Source organism: Hermetia illucens, chromosome 1 (assembly GCF_905115235.1).
Source record: "Hermetia illucens chromosome 1, iHerIll2.2.curated.20191125, whole genome shotgun sequence".
Classification (NCBI taxonomy): Eukaryota; Metazoa; Arthropoda; class Insecta; order Diptera; family Stratiomyidae; genus Hermetia; species Hermetia illucens.
Window position 1 is genome coordinate 24392844 of NC_051849.1, and position 19551 is coordinate 24412394.

Below are 19551 nucleotides of genomic sequence, written 5' to 3' on the forward strand. Positions count from 1 at the left end.
TTAATCAACTGATTTTCCCCGGTAAAACAAAGGCCATGGAAAACAGCTATGAAAATATTAAGAACTTAAAAGTATAATCTTCATTCATTTAAGTGGGAACCAATCCAAATCGGACCCAGAGCTTAACATCAGCACTTCTGACCCCGGGCTCTAGTCGGTGCCACTTGCTGAGGCTGCTGTGCGTAAACGCATTCCCTTGCCCTACTCCCAAAAGACCACTCCTTTATATGAGCGTGAGACTAAGATGCGATGTGAATAATATACGCTACCAGTTCCCTAAGTTCTTGCGTCAGCGGAGGACATGAAGAATCGTAAGGCTAGTATGCAGAGGCAACTATCATTTTGCCCTTCATTTGGTATTGTGAGATGATCGCAACTAGGCCCAGGAAAGGGAATTGTCTCAGCATGGTTGCCTCTAACAATTTTGACATTAGGACACCAACTTCAATACCACAGACTTTATTAAATCACAAGGCACTTGGTTCAGCAAAATATAAGGATAGTTCTGAGGCTTTGTCAGTCTTCCTGTCAGCAGAAAGGAGAGTTATAAGTATAAGTATGTGTTATAAGTATGTGCAACGGTCAGTGTGTAATCAAATTTCGCTCACACTCTATCGTTGCCGTTGAAGACTTGATCTCCTCATGATCAACTTTGCTGGTCGCACTTGGGGGCGCAGCAGTGACAGGTCCTCATCACAAAAAATTTCGTCTCTTCACGGAAAGTATTCTCCTGTTTTTGTTTTAGTGCCTTCTCCGATTCGCAGTGTCCGCTCCACGCATATCTGAATACATAAATTGCCATCAAGTCAGTTCCGTTGACGTCTAGGTTTCCTTCATTCCGCTTCTTCGTTAAGAGTGTAAGAGAAGGTACTAACGGGTAGATTTTGCTCTGTGGTCGCTTCACTAAAGCGATCCTCATATCAAGGTCCTGCCGCTGTATGCACTATCATCTGCGCACAGACCTATTCTGGACGAGCGAATTGTGTTGGGTAAGTGAGAAAAAGAGTATTTTCGAAGCAATAGAAGTCCTAGTTACTAGCGCCTATCATTAAGGAAGCATATACCCGGGCGACCATTAAGATATATTTTTTTGAGAATTGTGGGGTCCGGTTCGACATGAAGTTGATGCCGAATTAAGACTCAAAAAAATGTTTTCAGCGCTGACCAAGCTATGGTCAATAGAATTGGCGGATTTGCGCTCAATATAATTCGTAGTTATGTTGTGTTCTGCAAATTATATAAAGTAGCCCTTAACATCACGTTGCTCCCAGAGCAGAAGTGAGGCAACGTCTGACGATTTGCCTCTGCCCTGGTAAGAAACCGTAGAGCCGTCATTGCCTGACATTTTTTTTCATTACCATATACTTCCTCAGTGTAGTGGCAAAGGTCCTGAAGTGGGTTATAATAGACTGTTCTCTATCATGGAAGATGCGGGGGCATATCAAAATGGTAGAATGGGTGCAGAGTAGTATGGTCCACTGTCGACGGCCATGGAATTGACTAGGACTGTTGTATAAAGAGCACGGGATAATGACAGTACCGCAAATTACTGCAGTATCATCACTCTTAATATATGAAAGTCCTTCAATTTAGCTAATGGGGATCACTTAAAGGAAGCATTATATAAGAGGAAGCTACCGCACTTGAAAATTGAAGGAAAGTATTCCTCTTTCTCTGGTAGAATGTTGAACTACTAGATAAAAGAGGCCACTCCGAGGTTCAGCATAACCGCCTGAATGCCTGAGCTGGAACCATTATGTATGATGGTGGAAGGTCCTAAGATATGAGTACGATAATTCGGCTTAGAAACCTGTGGATCTATCAGGTTAAGGTGATGTTTTCAAAATCAAAGTAACGCTTACTGACAGAGCCAACGCTAGGTTACCGTGCGCCAAGCTAAGTTGTCTGGTGACTGTGTCCGCATCGAGCTGTTACAATCTTTGTGGCTGCAGAGGACACAGGCCATCCAGACATGTGCGGATTCGGGGTCTCTGGATACGTTAGTCGTCATCGTGGAGAAAATCCATGAGGATCACATGCGACCCATGGTTGGTGATGTGTCTCCTGATATCTCAAGCCAGGTAGCTCAGCTGCAGCAGATGGTAGAAGCATTAACACCCACCGTCTCTGAGTTGTGTTGTTATGGTTTGGTAGTGGATTTTCATAATAAGTCCCTCATTGACCCTACAACTTCCCTTGGGTCATCAGGAAAAATCTCATCCTGATCACTCAGGACTCTTTCCATCGTTTTCAAAGGCTTTGCTGACGCACGTATTCGCGCACTTCTTCAAAATACTGCAACATCACTACCAAGCGTAGTCTCTCTGAGCCCGTTAAGTATGATATTCAACATGACACCAACGCAGAAGCTCACAGTTTGGCAGAAAGAGTTCGAAGAACCTCTTAAGCAGAGTATTTGCAGATCTTCAGACAGTTGTTAGGCCACTTCACATGGTACCTAAATTCAATGATGAATGGAGACCTTCTGGTGACTACAGACGTCTATCCTATACCACTCATCCACGACTCCAACTCGCTAACTGCCCAATTTGCTCAACCATGAGCTTAGTCAAGGCATACCATCAGATGCCTGTAGCTGCCGAAGACATTCCGAAAACGGTAATATGCACACCTTTCGGACCCTAGAATGGCTTTTTGGCTGCGCAAGGCGGCGCAAACTTTTCAGTTATTCAATCACTCTGTGCTGCGAAATCTTAACTTCTGTTTCGTATATTTAGATGATGCACTGCATTTTTCAACGTCTCCTTGAGGCCGGTCTTATGCTCAACGTTGAAAAGTGCAAATTTCTACAATCGCAGGAAAGATTCCTCGGCTACTTGATTACGCTTGAAGGCATCCAACCAGACCCAGTCAAAGTGCAAGCGATTTGGAGCTTCTCGCTTTCGAAAACTGTTCAGGGTCTGGGGAGGTTCTTGGGCATGTTAAACGTCTATCCTTGTTCCTTGCCCAAGGCCGCCCACCATCAATCGATCCTTAACGCCTTCTTAGTTCCCAGAGGCTGTCTAGGCGTTTGAGAAAACCAAGCAACAGCTGGTGGATGCTACACCTCTGAAATTCCCTCAGCAAGATACATCTCTACCTGTATTCATCGATGGCTCAGACATGCTCTTCATCAAAAAGTGAATCAAATCTGGCAGCAGTTGAACTTCTTCTCCAAGCAGCTCAATCCCGCTCAATTACAGTACTTATGATCGTGAGTTGCTCGACGCGTACCTTACAATTAAATACTTCCGGTATTCCCATGAAAACAGACCATTCAAATTATTCACGGACCATAACAAAAGCCCGACAAAGCGTCCCCTCGCCAAGTTCGGCACTAAAGCTTTATCAGCCAGTTCACTTCTAAAATTCAACACGTGTTTGGAAAAGATACCGTGGTTGCTGATGCTTTGTTACGTATTGCAGAGGGCAAGATCCGCGCCGCCGTCGATTTTCCGGTAATGGCCGAGGCGTAGAAGGACGACGCAGTTCTTCAGAGCTTGAAGACCAACTCCAAATACACATTAAGGAACTTTCCTATCTTCGGCTCAAGATTCGGTATATGCTGCGGCACCTCAGACTGGTCCCTTGTTTGCCATATATTCGGGTTAAAAGGAAGTATTTCATGGTGGTCTGGCGCAACCAGTCATTCGGACAACGAATCGGTTCGTCATCGCGAAGTATTTCTGGCTGTCAATGAACAAGGACATCAATTCATGGCCAAGACAGTTCATCGCATGCCAGAAGTGCAAAACAATAAAGCATGTGAGGAAAGAGGTAGGAATGTTCCCTCGGCCCACCAAGTGTTTCCACACAATCCACCTCGACATCGCAATACTGCACGGTTTCCGGTATTGCCTCACAATCATCGATAGCTATACGCGGTGGCTTGAGGCGATTCCTCTGAAAGACATTACTGCATAGCCTTGTGCAGAGGCTCCCTGTCGTGAATGGATTCCACGCTTTGGTGTGCGGGCAATTATAATCGCCGATCAGAGAAAGCAGTTTGAGTCCTCCCTTTTCTCAGAGTTTGGGAAACTTCTCGAGTCTAAACGCCACCAGACAACCGGTTATCACCCGCAGTTCAATGGGATGCTTGAAAGGTGGCATATGACGCTGAAGGCCGTTATAATCGCCCAAGACGACACTTCTTGGTCGCAGGTCCTGTCACTCGTTCTTCTTGGTTTTCAAACAGCCAATCTCGAAGAATTTGCTGCCAGTCCCGCGAAGCTGGTTTACCTGAGATTCCCCAGGGGCCCTATTCTCGTCATCAGGTCTCAAGGCTATCGGTCTGTTCCGTCTGCCCAAACGCGGAAGGCCAAAGCTGAAGCCGCTACTAACCACCAGCCACGCGAAAACCATGGCTGATGTGCCAGGAATCTCGAATCCCGCATATCCTAATTAGGTCTGACGCTCCTCGGAAGCCACTTCAGCCACCTTATGAGGGCCCCTTCGAGCCCTCCACAACATCGGGGGCACGTTCAAACGAGTCTCTTTGGCTCGACAAAAGCCCTTGGTCCAAAAAGAAAACGCGACCAGGACGAGAGACGCGCTGCGCGTCCGTTTTGACTTGCTGCAGCCGGGTTGAGGGAGCTGTGCGACTGGTTTTCCGCCGAGACTCCCCTTTGGGTTCAGCTCGTGGTGGACGAACAATTGATTAGTTAAAGAATGTCTTTAAATCACATAATATTGAATGGGTGTTGAGCTTTTAGTGTTCTTGTTTGTCTCTTGGGGTAATGTTTGACGGAGGTTCCACGGGAGAGGTTTTATCTTGTTAAAACCCCATCCTTCCAATGCTCGCCAGGTTTACTTTTGCGGAAAACCTTTAAAAACAAGGAAACTTCCAACACACTTACGATACTATTCCTCTCTTACTACTCAAATAATAATGAGGTTGAAGGATAATTGAATATCAAGTAATTTTCGCATAATTCCTAATTGTATCTTTTAATAAATAACTATTTGCTCCCTCTCATTAAATGGTAAAGGCATTAGCAACATTTCCCAGACGCAATTCAATAATGTATTCAGTGAAACACACAACAGGCGAAGGATAATTATCCTGAGAATTAAATACCTTTCTACCGTAGCGATAATGGGCAGAACCTCGGAACAAAACATTCATCAGGGGGTTTGGCGTGGGAAAACCTTTTCTGTTAAGATTATTTCACGAAGTAACCATGCACGGGAACGGGATGGGATCACCGTAAGGATGTTTGGAAGATAATCTCTGTGAATAATTTGTCTTAGCTTGCCAATTTCGTTACTGGGAAATGGAAAGGATATGGCAAATGATTCGGTTTGAATTTATCTTGTAAGGCTCACTGGACCAGGTTCATATTAAATCTTCTCGCCTCTCTTATTTATGGAAGAGATTATCCTTTTATCTATCACATTTGCATGAAAAATGCCCTTAAGTCCTTTTCCGTCTCTTGCAATGTTTTGGATATGACGCCAATTGCTGATTTTTCATCAATTCCTTCCGCCCACATGCATCTAACCTTCAATTCCCTTTTCTCATATAACTCGATTGCGCCAGGAGACCAAAAAGGCAGATACGAACGTACATGCATATGTTTACATGAATTGTAAAAATCCCGGCAATCATGACGATATTTACAATATTTGCCTTTTACAAAGCATCCCTTGGCTGGTTCCAGAGATCCAGCCATAAGCCCAAAAGTGGATGGGATTCCCTGGAGAATCACGACAAGCAGCAGGTTCGGAAAGCAAATAACCAGAAGATTTTATGTGCGCAAACATAGCGATTATCTCTCGAAATTTATATTTCCTTTTTTCAACCCTATCATTTTTGGGGGTCGACGACGAAGGTACGTACGTATACTATCAACTTTTGGCAGTTTCACACAAAAAGTTTCGATAGCTATCATCCTGCAAACGGTGGTGGATTTCTTTGGCAATATGATATACAATATTCAAAAGGATCAACGATCCTTCGGACGGGCAAATGGCACGTGAAATTTTATTGATTTTAAAGCTTGGTTGAGTGTTTGGTAGTGCTTTGTTTGCTCTCCAAGTGGGTGTTTTGTGGAGATTTCCAATGCGATTTCCATTATTTAAGTACGTGGGCATTGCTGGGAGCAATCTGTTGTGGAACTATGAAATCGTCATTGTTTGGGAAGTTTGGCCTCACTGGACTATGTGTGATAGATAGTTCGTTTAATACAATGGGGAGTTAAACACCCACTTGACTACGAGTGTACGATAGGAACAAAAAGGAACGACGCTGACCTTTGTGGTCATTGGTTCCAATGAGGGCTTTATCCGATAAAACGTGTTACTATAGGGGGTAGTGAATTCGGTAAATGGAAGCTGTGCAGATGGGAAATACAATAGACAAAATGCTATAAGGGATAATAGTGTAGTATGGAATTTCTGTACAGGTTTATAACCGGTTGCGGACGTTTTTACAACGTCAAATATCAATTGAAAATGTCATCCCCTTAAACCTCTGGAATTTACGAAAGATAAAAACCCTTCTTTTCGGGTCGCCTAAAGATGATTTTTCGATTATCCACCTGGCTCTAGCCTAAGCTGATCAATCGCAAAGGAAGTAGATGAAGGCCTTCCGTTTTTCACAAGGACTTCGTTAGTGCGAATCGTAGGGTACGTCGAACTTGACGGCCTCCATTGGACAGTGCTCTATAACGTAAGTGGCTGTTGGGTGCAACTTCAGATCTGCTCGCATAGATCTAAGTCTAGCAATCAATTCTGTAGTTGATTTTTAAAGTTGTACGCTGTGTTTTTCAAAAGTCCTACCTTTCCCTCCTCTCTACCCGCGAAAACCACATTAACGAAGGCATCCTCCACTTTTATAGCCTGAGGATGCTGAGGCAGGGTGTGAACCACTAAGACCGCTCCTTACGAATATCTGAGGCAGTAGACGAAGTGGATAGTGGCAATTGAGCCGTTATTTTTTTTTATTTTAAGTCTTTTGAGGATTTGTGTGAAATAAAACTTTATTTATTTCCACATGAGCTAATCATTTGTGTTAAGCTAGGTTCGTGCGATGCTCCGTTGTTTGCTTGTTTTCCAGGTTCCGGTGCGAATCCACGCATCGGCCTGAAGGACACGTACAGTTTCATTATATGACAAGGGCGGAATGGATGTGTCCATCCGGACTGACTACCGTCAACCACGAAGGAGGAAGAAAAGAAAGCCTATCAGTTTTGTCCAGCGCAGAAGTAACTCATTAGACGTTGTTGGGGATATCGACTTAGGATCCCCCATATCCAAAACAAAAATTTAGCTTGAGCCTAGCCTAGGCCGTTTAAATTTGGTTGGAAATAATTCACACACGGCCAAAGGGTAGTATAGGTGACAGGGTGAAACGTGGATTGATACCCACGATGGAGCACAGAACCTAGGAAACCCTCCAGGTAAATCAGCAACAGATTAGATTTTCCCTCTGCGGCAATCAATGGAAAAGTCGTTGGAATATAGCCAACAGTTATACCATCTTTTCATCGGCTTTAAGGCCGCTTATAACTGACCAGGCTGACCCTGACCGTAGTGCGAGGCCAGATAAAAGCAGCATGATCACTCTCGAGACCATTCAACATCAACAAAGGTCTCAGACAAGGGGATGCCTTATCATGCGTCCTCTCTAACCTGGCCCTGAACAAAGTGATTCGCGAGGCAGACGTCAAGGCAAGAGCACCATTCTCATTAAATCCGCGCAACTACTGGCCTATGCTGACGTTATTGACATCATGGGAAGAAGAACCCGAAATGTACAGTCTACGTTCATCCGGATTGAGCAATCGGCGATCGGTGCGAGATCTTGGGCTACACATTAATGAAGGCAAGACGAAATACATGGTGGCAAGGTTAACTCCAAACAGCAGAAGCGACAACATCGAATCGAACTAATCAAACAAAAAAAATAAAGGGACATCAACATCAAACCGCACTGGTCAAACGGGAAGAATAAAGACAAGAGACCACAGCTTTGAGACCGTTGAAAACTTCTCCTATCTAGGGTCGAAAATCACAACCGATAACAGCTATGATGATGAAATCCGCGCACGGTTGTTGACTGCCACCAGAGCCTATTTCCGCTTAGAAAAACTGTTTCGCACGAAACGTCTCATCATAGGGTTAAAGCTCTTATTGTACAAGACAATGATCATGTCAATCCTTGTATATTTCTCGGACACTTTTGTTCTTACCAAGAAAAATCCTGAACTCTTGGCCGCGTTCGGCACAAGAATTTTTGTTCCCTTAGATGAGGATGGACGATTCTTCTATGAGCAGGCTTAACAGGTCGCGGTGGGCGGGTCACTTAATCTGTGTGGATGAGGATGATCCAGTCTGGAAAGTCCATAAGGGCAATATCTATGGTAGAAAAAGAAGACGAGGCAGACCCTGCCTGAGATGGAGCGATGGCGTAGGTCAGGACGCTAGATGGCTTTTAGTGATGTCAAATTTATGGACCTCAGCGGAAAACCGTGATGTCTGGAGTTCGTTAGTAAGGTAAGCCTAGACTGGATACCGGTTGTTACACTGTTGATTATGATGATGATTATACAGCTCTCTTTAAAGCTAATATTTGTTTGCCTCATTTCCATCCCGGTTTGTAGAATAGAACTTTATGTCCCATCCTGTGTAGGATGCCACAAAACTCCCGGCGTTGTTATGTTTATCTAGGAGTTATGCTTCGCAAATTATTGTCTTGCAAAAATGTCAGTGCCCATATGCTATGAGGCATTTCCCGTCCGAACTTCTTGTCTTCCTATTATTTCAAATTTCTTCATTGTGTCTCCTTTATTAAGAAGATTTGCTTTGATGGTCAAACAAATTGAGATTGCAACTTGTGTTTTATCAATTGTGCTCTCCAAACAGGAAGGCATGTTAATATAAGTTTCGTGGGTAGTTAGAGAGCAGAAGGGGAAGTCTCCTTCTAAACAGACTTCCCCTTTTCCTCTCTAACTACCCATGTAACTCATCTTAATGAGGGCATCCTCCCTTTTTATGGCCCGCCGATACCTAAACAGAACGCCAAAGGCCGCGCATTATGAACGTTTCAGGTAGAAGAAGCATCGACTGAGGATGTGATTCATCGTGTAACTTCCTTCTCGATAGCGATATTTAGGCCCCAAGTGTTTTGGGTCAACGCGCGTTTGAGAAGTTAGATTTTTTTACTTCCAGTTTTAGCTTGTGTGTTAGGTTAGATTCGCCCGGGAGTGAGGGCCTTAAATGTTCAGTAGGACCCAGCTTCCCCCCTTTCGCAAGCTGGCTTATACAGGGGATGTATCGCCAGGACATTTCAGTTTTGCCACCTTTTTTTAGGCTTTGGTACAGCTCTGCGCTCTAGGCCACCGAGAATGGTCTTCGTATAAAATTATTTCGATTTTTACAGTCTTACTTTGACTGTCAAATTTTTATTCTTACTTTTTCGGATTTTTTTATATCTATTCTGTTAATTGACCGCATTTTGTAACGCTAGGCGTGGTACAATTAACCGCATTTTATAGCGGGTAGAGTTGTTTCCACTACTAAATCAATGCTTTACGGTAATTTCTACCTTTTGATTTAGCATGCTCATATTCAACTTCTTGATAACACTGCTGACTAGAATTGCGAGTGCCACCAGTTGTCAGAAATGAACTTCAATTGTTACCGTACGTCAGCGGGGACTACCGTCAAACACGAAGGAAGAGCTAAGATAAAAAATTGAAAATTAGAGGAAATTTACCGCACGTGTCTGCCATCACCTAAATATAGTTCGACTATCTTTCTCTCTGTGCTACCCACGCCAAGCAATGTGTGTTGTTTAGATATTCCAGCTCCTTACACTTTATTTACAGAAATCACGTGTCTAAAGCCTATGCGATGTACAAAGCAATGTGATTTTTAATAAGAAGGTTTGAAGGGCTTAAGTGTTAGTGAACACATCTTGATTCAAGAGCCTGGCTAGCGGAGAGACAAGCAAGCGCATACAAATCGCCATGATTCTGAATCTGCACGCGTCCGGCTCATTAATTATCACCTAAGGGCTTTGCCGAAGAAGGGTCAATTCTCCTCCTATGTTGGGAGTATACATCATCTGCAGGCAATGACTAACAAGTAGTACCAGAGATTTTCGACTTATCGTTAGAAAAATGGTGCAATAACCTTACAACTCATTGTCAATTTTCCACAAATCTCTGGTGGGGAGTCCCATAACGAAGTTTTTCCTGAAGTTCAGCCTATGTGTAACATAGTTGGGTATAAGACCTCGGTGCCTGACTCCTGATACATGGAGCCTGACAGCAACATAGGACAAGATAAATTTGTTAGGCAAGTCGAGTCGGAGGAGATGGCATGACTGCAGTTTCTTTCTGCTTGGCATGGTACAATGCGTAAGAAAAGCAATATATATACATATCCAGAAAATATGATAGAAGGATGATTATGCGTCTGTCAGTCTGTCTCCACTGAGGTACTCGCCGTTTGTGTGCCTTCCTTGTCCTCCCGTACAGAACACATTTCCGTCCGAATTGGCAAACCTGAACCTTTTAACATTGTCGCTGTAATCTGGCGAAAAAATTGATCCTTCCCCGCTTACTTTTGTAATCCGTAGTCAGTTGGGATCTTTGTTACTAGTGAGCCATGTAGTTTAAATCATAAATGCCACAATATGGCGTCGCTACCGTGTGAATCCTAGATTTGACATTCCAAAATGCTGTTTCATGCGTTTGATTCCGAGATCAGCTGTCGTACGTGATACTATGGGAAACCTTCAATGGGTTCTATGACAGAGTGCAGGATATTGCTGAACGACTAAGGTGGGGGAAGCCTGTCATAAGTCCAGACCTAAATCAAGCCGAAGTAAATTTTGAAAACTTGTGTTTAAAAAAGATGAGTCCGTGGACTACAAAAGAGGAAGTAAGTTGCTTCCCAAGTGGTCCGGTCCGTCCCTAAGTTGGTGGGAACTCAGGATTCCCAGTATCCTCAACAAAAATTTACTTCGGCCTGGTTTAGGTCTCGGCTTATGAGGGATTTCACTTGAATATAGTTCGTACCCATTATGTGTGTGAGACTATATTTAAGTGGAGCGATTTCCATCTGTGGTTACTTTCGGTCACGCTGCTCCCAGAGCAGAGGTGAGGCAGCGTCTGATGAGTTGCCTCTGCCCTGGACCGTCAGTCAGCGTGTTCGTTCTTTTTTGTAACCTTACTTTTTTTTACTAGCGACAGTCAGTCTTCGTGTCACTGTTAGAGCCGCCGGTTTTAGCATAAGAGTGCTCTGATATGATTGACGTCCGCATATTTGTTGATAGAGGAACTGCGGACGATATATTGCCGATTTTCGTAGGTATTTTTTCATATTTAGTTTTGCTCGTTAAAGCTTTTTCTTTCTCAGCATCTGAGTGGCTTATTTGCTTTAACTACACTTCCTCTATCAACTTTCTCTCCTTGTCACTCTTCTGTGTGACCTTTCCACCAAATGCTTTGGGGGCTTATTTTCACCCTGCCTTCCCTATAGAAAGTTGATATTGATCTATGACGATATTGCATTACTTCTAAGCGTAACCAACCATAGGAAACGGGAAATTTTACGATTTTAAGCAACACATGCACACCAAGATTTTTAACGATTGTGCGATGGGCGAGTTGATTGAATATCAGCGCTTCGAACTCATTGCCTCAGGTTCGAATCTCGATTCGTCGCAGACTTTTGTGTTCGAAAAATATTAACATTGAAAAGAGACTACCTGAATGTCGTATATTTCGCAAAAGAGTGAACAGGACACCGTGCTCAGGGCAGTATCCTTCGTTCAATAATATACTTCGAGAATACCAAAGGTATACCCCACTTCCCGTTATCCTAACTTTTCAAGAGGCACTATCGGCAGTTCTCGGTGAAATTGAAGAGAAGGGACCTTCCACTTCTTTCTACCCCTATTTGAGGCATCATATCTTTCTAAGGAGGGATGAACGTCAGAATTTCTCTACCGGGTTGGAGAGAGAGAATCGTTCGTTTCTCGTCCCATACTATTTTCACACCTTGCGGGAGTAAGATTGAAAGTTAAACCCTATCATTTTGACATTCAAATAGCCTAACTTTTAAGCGCTATAACTTTTTAAGAGAAGGTGGCAGTCGCATGTTGTTAGAGAGGACAGACCTTTCCTTTTTTCCTATATTCCCTCACCACACTCTATTCCTCTGGGGTTGAAATTTCAAATTGTACCATGATAAGCTATATTTTCATATTAGATAACTCAATCCTTACCAACAAAATGTTACCGGCAACTTCCGTCTCTCTAACTATCACAATAATAAATTCCGAGAGCATGCCTTTGCGTTTTGATTATCGGTCACGATTGCAGTGTCACTTGGGCCGAATTGATTTGATTTGTCTCTCTTGGGCCGAATTAATTTGCTAATCTCCTCTGTGCCGTTTCGAAGCACTGTATTATAGAGATGTTCCTCATTCTGGACCGGAATATCGCCGTTCCTAAGATTTGAGGGCACGCCTTGTGGATGCAGTTAACATTAATCCAACACCGAATTTCGTTCAATACTGGCAGATTTGGTAAAGTATAATAGCATAGTACCATTAATCCAATGTTAATCCAAGAGTGTCCAGCCTATATCGCAAGATTTCTAGTAGAAGTTGGGGAAGGCGAGCATTTTGGCAAGCTTCAATCATGTCGTCGAGCGACGTTCTCACATTCCAAAACCAAATCATAAGGAAAGCAATAGTTTGCCACTGAAAATTTGTGATGTAATTCTCACATCACCGATGAGTTTAAACGCCATTCGTTGAACTTTATCAAGAGCTGTCAGTGCAGTTATACCTGCACACGCCTAAATGTGAGACCTGTATCCGAGTCTAGGTCTAACGTGAGTCTTGTAGATCTGTGCTAGGTCGAATGGTGAAAAATATTTTTTGCAACGATTCAGAAACCCCTAACGTCTCGTCGCAATGCCGAAGATGTGGTCGGTCCAGCTGAGCTTACTAGATATGTGAATACCAAGTATGTTGATTGATTCCGTAGCCTACACGGTTGCGGTGGGCAGGTCACTTAATCCGTATGGATGAGAATGGAGACCAGGCAAGATTGAGGCTTAGGTCAGAATGTCAGACAGCTTTTAGGTATATCGTATTGGTGGACCTCGATGCAAAATCGAGATGTCTTAAATTCCTTATTAAGACAGGCCGAGACCGAATACCGGTTGTTGCGCCGTGGACGACCACCATCGACAATAATAGATTGTGAGGAGGGGGGAGCACATAAGTTTTTGAAATGAGACAACATTGTGTTTTAGAAACATTGAACTGAACAAACAATAATAGACGATATATCCTCATTCAAAGACTCAAACTTGCGCTCCCGGTTGACATGAAATGTACTACGACGAGAGTCAGCCAACGAATCAAACAAATACGCGGAATCAAGGGTTCTGTCATCAGCAAAGCTGTAGAATTGATTGAAAGCGTTACTTAAGAGGTCATAAATGAAGATGAGAAAGAGGTTGGATGACAGGACAGTACCTTGAGGTATCCTGGAATTTTGGGTATGATGTTCTGATTCAACATCGTCCAATATAACTCGAATGGAACGGTCATTGAGGAAGCCTTCAATTCATTTGACGAGCTTGCCATCAAGACCAAATGCGCGAAGTTTGGCCAGGAAGGCAGGGTGCCATACGCTCTCAAAAGTCTTCGAAATATTAAGGGCAACAACTTTGGGCTCGCCTTGTTCTGTCCTTTTTTAGGTGTGGCCTGGACATGAGCGTAAGACAAATGAAAAATTTGCGCAGAGGCCAAGCCAGAGAAGAGGCGCTGCTTTTTACTTGGCTAGTAATTTAAAGGCTTCCCTTGTGGGAAAGTGCAGTAACGGCTCTGTGCTTTACGTGGGTACCTGTCTCGGGGATTTGATCCCACGGTCTTCTTAAGACACGGATTGATTTTGTGACTACAATCAGAACCCCGCTGCAGCAAGCTACAACGGTACCAGTCTATACCACGTGCATGGCTCAGTATTCATACTGGTGGATGTAAGACTTACCTAAATCTCTACTGAACAGAGTACAGCACCCGTGGTCTCTATTCGCTTGAACGGAACCAACAACCCCATGAAGCTTCCACTAGGGGGCCAACCGCAACAACCGAGCTGAACGAATATACAACAGGAATTCTCTTGAAGTATGCGAATTCAGGGGCTATCCCGGTTCCCATAGTAACAGTATACCCATAATAAGGTGTCGTGACCTATTGTCACTTCATATGAGTCCTCGTGCATTAGGCCTTTGGAGCATTGGCCTATTGCATCACGGCCCGTAAACCAATGTAATACAGCGCCCGGTGCCACCACTTTGGAGGTTCTCCTCGGCCATTTGCTTTTGGTTCGGCCGATAGAGTTGCCGCCCGATTGAAGAGACGCGGTACACAAAAGTAAAAGAGCGATCCCGATGTTTGTCCACTCCATTCGACAGCATACTACAACTTCAATGTACTTCTACCTATGCGTTCACATTAAATGTCTTGTAGCGTGTAGTGCCGTCAGACTACGTAAGCTCGGATGCTGGACAACGAAGCTCTACGGCCATAGTAATATTCTCATAGATTTCGTCGTTATGTAGCCTACGGAATCGTCCATCCTCATGTAGGGAGCCAAAAATTCTTCAGAGGGTTCGTCTCTCGAACAAGGCCAAGAGTTCACAATTCCTCTTGCTAAGAACCCCCCTAGGTATACATAAGGACTGGCAAGATCATAGTCTTGTACAGTAAGAGCTTTCGACCCTATGGTGAGACGTTTCGAGTGGAACAGTTTTTGAAAGCTGAAATGGGCTCTGTTGGCTGCCAACAACCGTACGCGGATTTCATGGTGGTAGCTGCTATTGGTTGTGATTTTCGACCCTAGAAAGGAGAAATTCTCAATGGTCTCAAGGTTGTGGTCTCCTGTCTTTATTCTTCCCGTTTGGCCAGTGCGATTTGATGTTGTTGGTGGGTTGGTTTTTGGTGCTGACGTTGCACAATATATTTTTTTGCCTTCATTAGTGTGCAGCCCAAGATCTCGCGCCGCCTGCTCGATCTGCATGAAGGCATTATTATTAAATTAATAGATAAATAAAAAAAAATAAAAATGGTAATTAAGAATGACAAAATTATAAATGAATGAATAAATAAATCAAGATAAAATAATAAATAAAAATAGATAAGAAAAATTAAAAAAATTAAAAACTTACCGAATCAGCTCTGCGTATTGATTTGAATGTTTAAAATTCGTTTTAGTTATCTTAAATACCACAGGGTGCGGCAGCATAACTTCCGTTTTTAAAATGCGCGCCACTCAGTTATTTGATGTCATAGCGGAGCGCTAGTGGTCTCGTTCAAGAGGGGATACTGTAAAGCTTGTCCCGACATGGTTGAGTCGCCATCAAGCGTTGGAATAGTGAGGAGCGTGCCTTTGCCGTTGAGGTTTACTTTTCAAGCGGATGTTCGGTTATTGCAACACAGCGTGCATTTCGGAATCGCTTTAATTTAGCCCCGTTGGCTCCCGTCCCAGACCGCAAATCAATTGTTATATGGGTCACTACATTCAGAAAAACTGCAAGTGCGACAAAAGGAACAACTGGAGTCCCTTGGCCCGTTAGATCACCTGAGAACATTGAAGCAGTGAGAGCGTCAATGTTGCGATCGCCATGGCGTTCTGCGTGCAAACACGCATCTGCCTTTGGACTATCCGATCGTTCTGTGAGAATAATTCTTCGTGATGATCTTCATTTTCATCCCTATAAGACGGCGATAGTGCAGGAACTTTCAGAACGTGACTTCAATTCTCGGATGAACGCGTGTGAGCTTCTTCTTGATGTCGTTCCCGAGGGTGCTATTGTTTTTTTTAGCGATGAAGCCCATTTTCATTTGTGTGGGTCGGTTAACAAACAAAACATGCGCTCCTGGACTGACACCAACCCGCGAGAATTGCATCGAAAGCCTTTGCATTCACCCAAAGTCACAGTGTGGTGTGCAATTTCCTCAGCTAGAATTATTGGTCCCTGGTTTTTCGAGGAAAATGAGGTTACAGTGACAGTGAATTCGGACCGGTATGTAAACATGCTAGAGAATTTTTTTTCCCACGGCTAGAAAATTTGGATTTGGGGGACACTTGGTTCCAACAAGACGGTGCAACAGCACACACTTCAAGAGCATCGATGGCTGTTTTGAGGGAACACTTTCCAAAGCGCCTTATCTCAATTAGAGGCGATTTGGAATGACCGGCACGCTCTCCCGATCTGTCCCCTTGTGCTTTTTTTTCTATGGGGTTTTTTGAAATCCCGTGTTTATATGAACCGTCCAAGAACCCTACAAGATTTGAAGACCAACATCCAAGAAGAAATTGCCAACATAACACCTGCTATGCTAACAAACGCCAGAAATCGGTTTACGCAATGTATGGAGAATGGGGGACGTCACCTAACAGATTTGATCTTCAAAACAATGTAAATAAAAACTTTAGACATGTACCCACGTTATAAAAAATAAATAAATATTTTCCGATGCATACAATAGTTTTTATTGAGTTTTGAAAAAAGGAAGTTATGCTGCCGCACCCTGTACAATCAGCCGACAGGCTTGGTCTGCACCATTAATTCAATAAATAGTAACCACTGGAGGCGAGGCTCAATATCTCAAACTTAGGTCACGGAATAAACCCGAAAATTTATTTTAAATGTTTTAACAAAACAAACCTATCGGTTGATATGTAAACCAACTTTTCTTTCTTTTCACTAGTCTCTCTGTTCATTTTCTTGATTTTCCCACCTCCTAATACATTGCTGGATATCTTCTTTCAATTTTATCAGCGAGTTTTCTTTTGGGATTTTTATTGGAGTCACAGTGGATGCTTTCGCGTGACGGACAATAACTTTTCAAAAAGAGACCGTTTCCTACTCCAATTATGACACCTCTAGAAATCAGAGGGCTACAAAGGATGAAGACATAACTGATCTTTAGCAATCCGAAATAAATATTTGCTTTTGCAGAAATTTTGCGGTTTCGATCTGCCCGGAAAAAATTCTCCGCATACCACCAATCTTTCACCTCTTCGTGAAGTTATCTAAAAAAATACGGGATGTTTACAAAATAGAAACTAAAAAGAAAATTCGCCCCGAAATGACCACCTCTCAATAAAATCTTGCGATTTCGATCCACTCCCAAGTGTGATTTCTCGCAGTCGAAATCCTCCTTCTCGTTTTGTTGGCACAAAGAACAGCACAACTGTGAAATCACACTCACTTCTCACAAGTCCGAAATTTGAACCTTCTACACCAACAGCTAAAATGATCTCTTCTGCCCATCAGCTGTCTCTCGATTTGCCGGTCACGCCAAACCTGACGATGAATTTCTATAGCTCATGTTGCCAGCAACATACGCAGTAGCGTTGACGGAAGAGGTAAATTATCCACCCGAATGCATCCAATAATGTTCAGTATGCAGCGAAATTTACGGCACATATACTATAGAATGCATTATTTGATCAAATTAATCCCGAGATAGGCGAATGAAATCCGATTCCCGTCGCGAAGCCACGGCCACTATAACCTCAGACAGATTTCTAGCTGCAAGGTTGGAGAGCTGCTTTCTTTCGTGAATGATACGGGCTGGTTCTGAAGATCTTAGCGGCGGGACTCCGCCTCCCTGCTCTCATAATAGCAATCACCGTCTTAGGAGTTTGTCGCATCAGAACGGCGCACCACAGTGCTAGTTGGGCTTCTCGGAGTAGCCAATTATACCTACCTACCTACTATCCCTTCAAGAGCACATTGGACTGCTTCCCTCCCAGTATTGTTTGCTCAGCCGTTCCGTTTCCAATTTCAAAAGGATCCGTTTAGTTTGATACCTGCTCCATTGATGGGCAGCTCATCCGGTGCCTTATTACCTTCTAACCCAATATGATCAGGAACCCAGAGTATTCAGCCTTTATTATGTAAGCCGAGCGTATTCACACATCCATCTATGACGTATATTTTCATCTGGCTTGGTCTGGAAATATTCCTGAAGGAACTGACGAAGGGGCTTTGGCTAGATACCTCAGTTGAAGGGAAGGTAACGCAGAATTTCAAAATCTACATTTACACAGAACTGCCCTGTTTTCCGACAGGAACCCCCAAATATAAAAGAAGGTTTTTTGCCACAATTTTCACAGTAATCCTAGGGGTAACAGAAAAAATGCTCAGTAAGACCTGAGATAGAAAAGGAAAGGAACAATGAAGGTAAGAAGATACTGAAGAACTACCGTCACGCAGAAAGACCTGCATGCTTCGGGCTCTTTGGTACAGACCAGGTAAAGGTCCTCTGCGGTGCAACTTCATGTGTAACAACCCTTCGGATTTCTAGGTTTCAAAAGATGCAATGAAAATGCGCAACTTCAGCTTCATCCGTGCCTATATGGAGCAATAATAAACCAAATAATGATTACTTTTATTATCAATGATGTTTAAAATTATGGTCAAAGTCATGAAACCCAACGCCTGCCATATAATTGGGGTGGCTTTTTGCAGTTAAAACACTAACTCCAATTCCAGAAAAGTACCATATTGTTCCAAAATTAGCAAACCCCCGTGAAACGAACCAAGATAATTATTGGCAGTTGTAGATAAACAGAAAAATTGAAGCCACTCACCTGCGTTGCTGCTAAGAAGACTAAAAACTCAAGTAATCCTTCAATATTCTATCCTCCCATTGCGATATTCACACAAAAAGCACAAAAACTTGCACAATAAAAAGGTTGTTATATTTTTTTAATATAACTTTCTCAACTGTATCTAATTTTTCAATTTAAAATAGCCTTTTTTCTGGATTAATTTATAATTAACATCTCAAGCACATTTTTATATACAACACATGCCTTTCTAAGAAACACCAGCTGCACAACGGTGACGATAGCAAGGGGATTAAACTTTTTTATTTTCTTTCTTTGATTTTTTTTTTAATTAGATCAACTAACAAAAAACGGCACTTTTTTATCTCTCAAAGAGAACACAGACACGAAACACCTGATGGTGATATTTAGATTTTCTAATTAATTTCAATTTTCCTTTTTATTTCCGCATTAATATTGGAGCTACCTCGCTCCAAATTATTCACGCCGTAAATATCGAAACAACCAATTTTCCAGATGAATTTAAACTTTGGCGCTAACACGGAAAATGCATTTATTTAAATTTTTCCTAATGCAATTCTCTCTGAAGAGATCACACTTGCATCCGGATTGGATCTACAAGAAATTCTCGGGAAAACTCACCGCGTTCAGCTAAATCTGAAACTGTCTCGACGGGAACTGCTCCAGCAAACCTCCACGTCGGGTTACCTATCTTGGGGTAGATTTTCTGCTATAAAAACTACAAATTGAAAGCTTTTCCCCGACATGTTTCGTTTTCATGCGACCCCATAATAGTGAATTGCCTGGCGTTTTTCAATTTTTGGCGGGGAATTTTCACCTCACGCTTGGAGTTAGATCCGGCCAGGCAGGAAGGGAAAGCTTTCGGATGCCAGATAAGAAAATTCGTCGGCCTTAACCTTTGGGGGCGCAGATA

At 43.0% G+C, this 19551-nt stretch overlaps 1 protein-coding gene across 3 annotated transcripts in view; it reads right to left on the minus strand.

The window, feature by feature from the left end:
* Positions 1-19273, minus strand: part of LOC119646646 (potassium voltage-gated channel subfamily H member 8) — a 263584-nt gene extending 244311 nt beyond the window's left edge. For all 3 annotated transcript variants that reach the window (XM_038047162.1, XM_038047161.1, XM_038047160.1), the window contains exon 1: positions 18639-19273. The gene's annotated coding sequence lies outside the window, so the exon portion shown is untranslated. The remainder of the gene's footprint in view (positions 1-18638) is intronic.
* Positions 19274-19551: the final 278 nt, after the last annotated feature.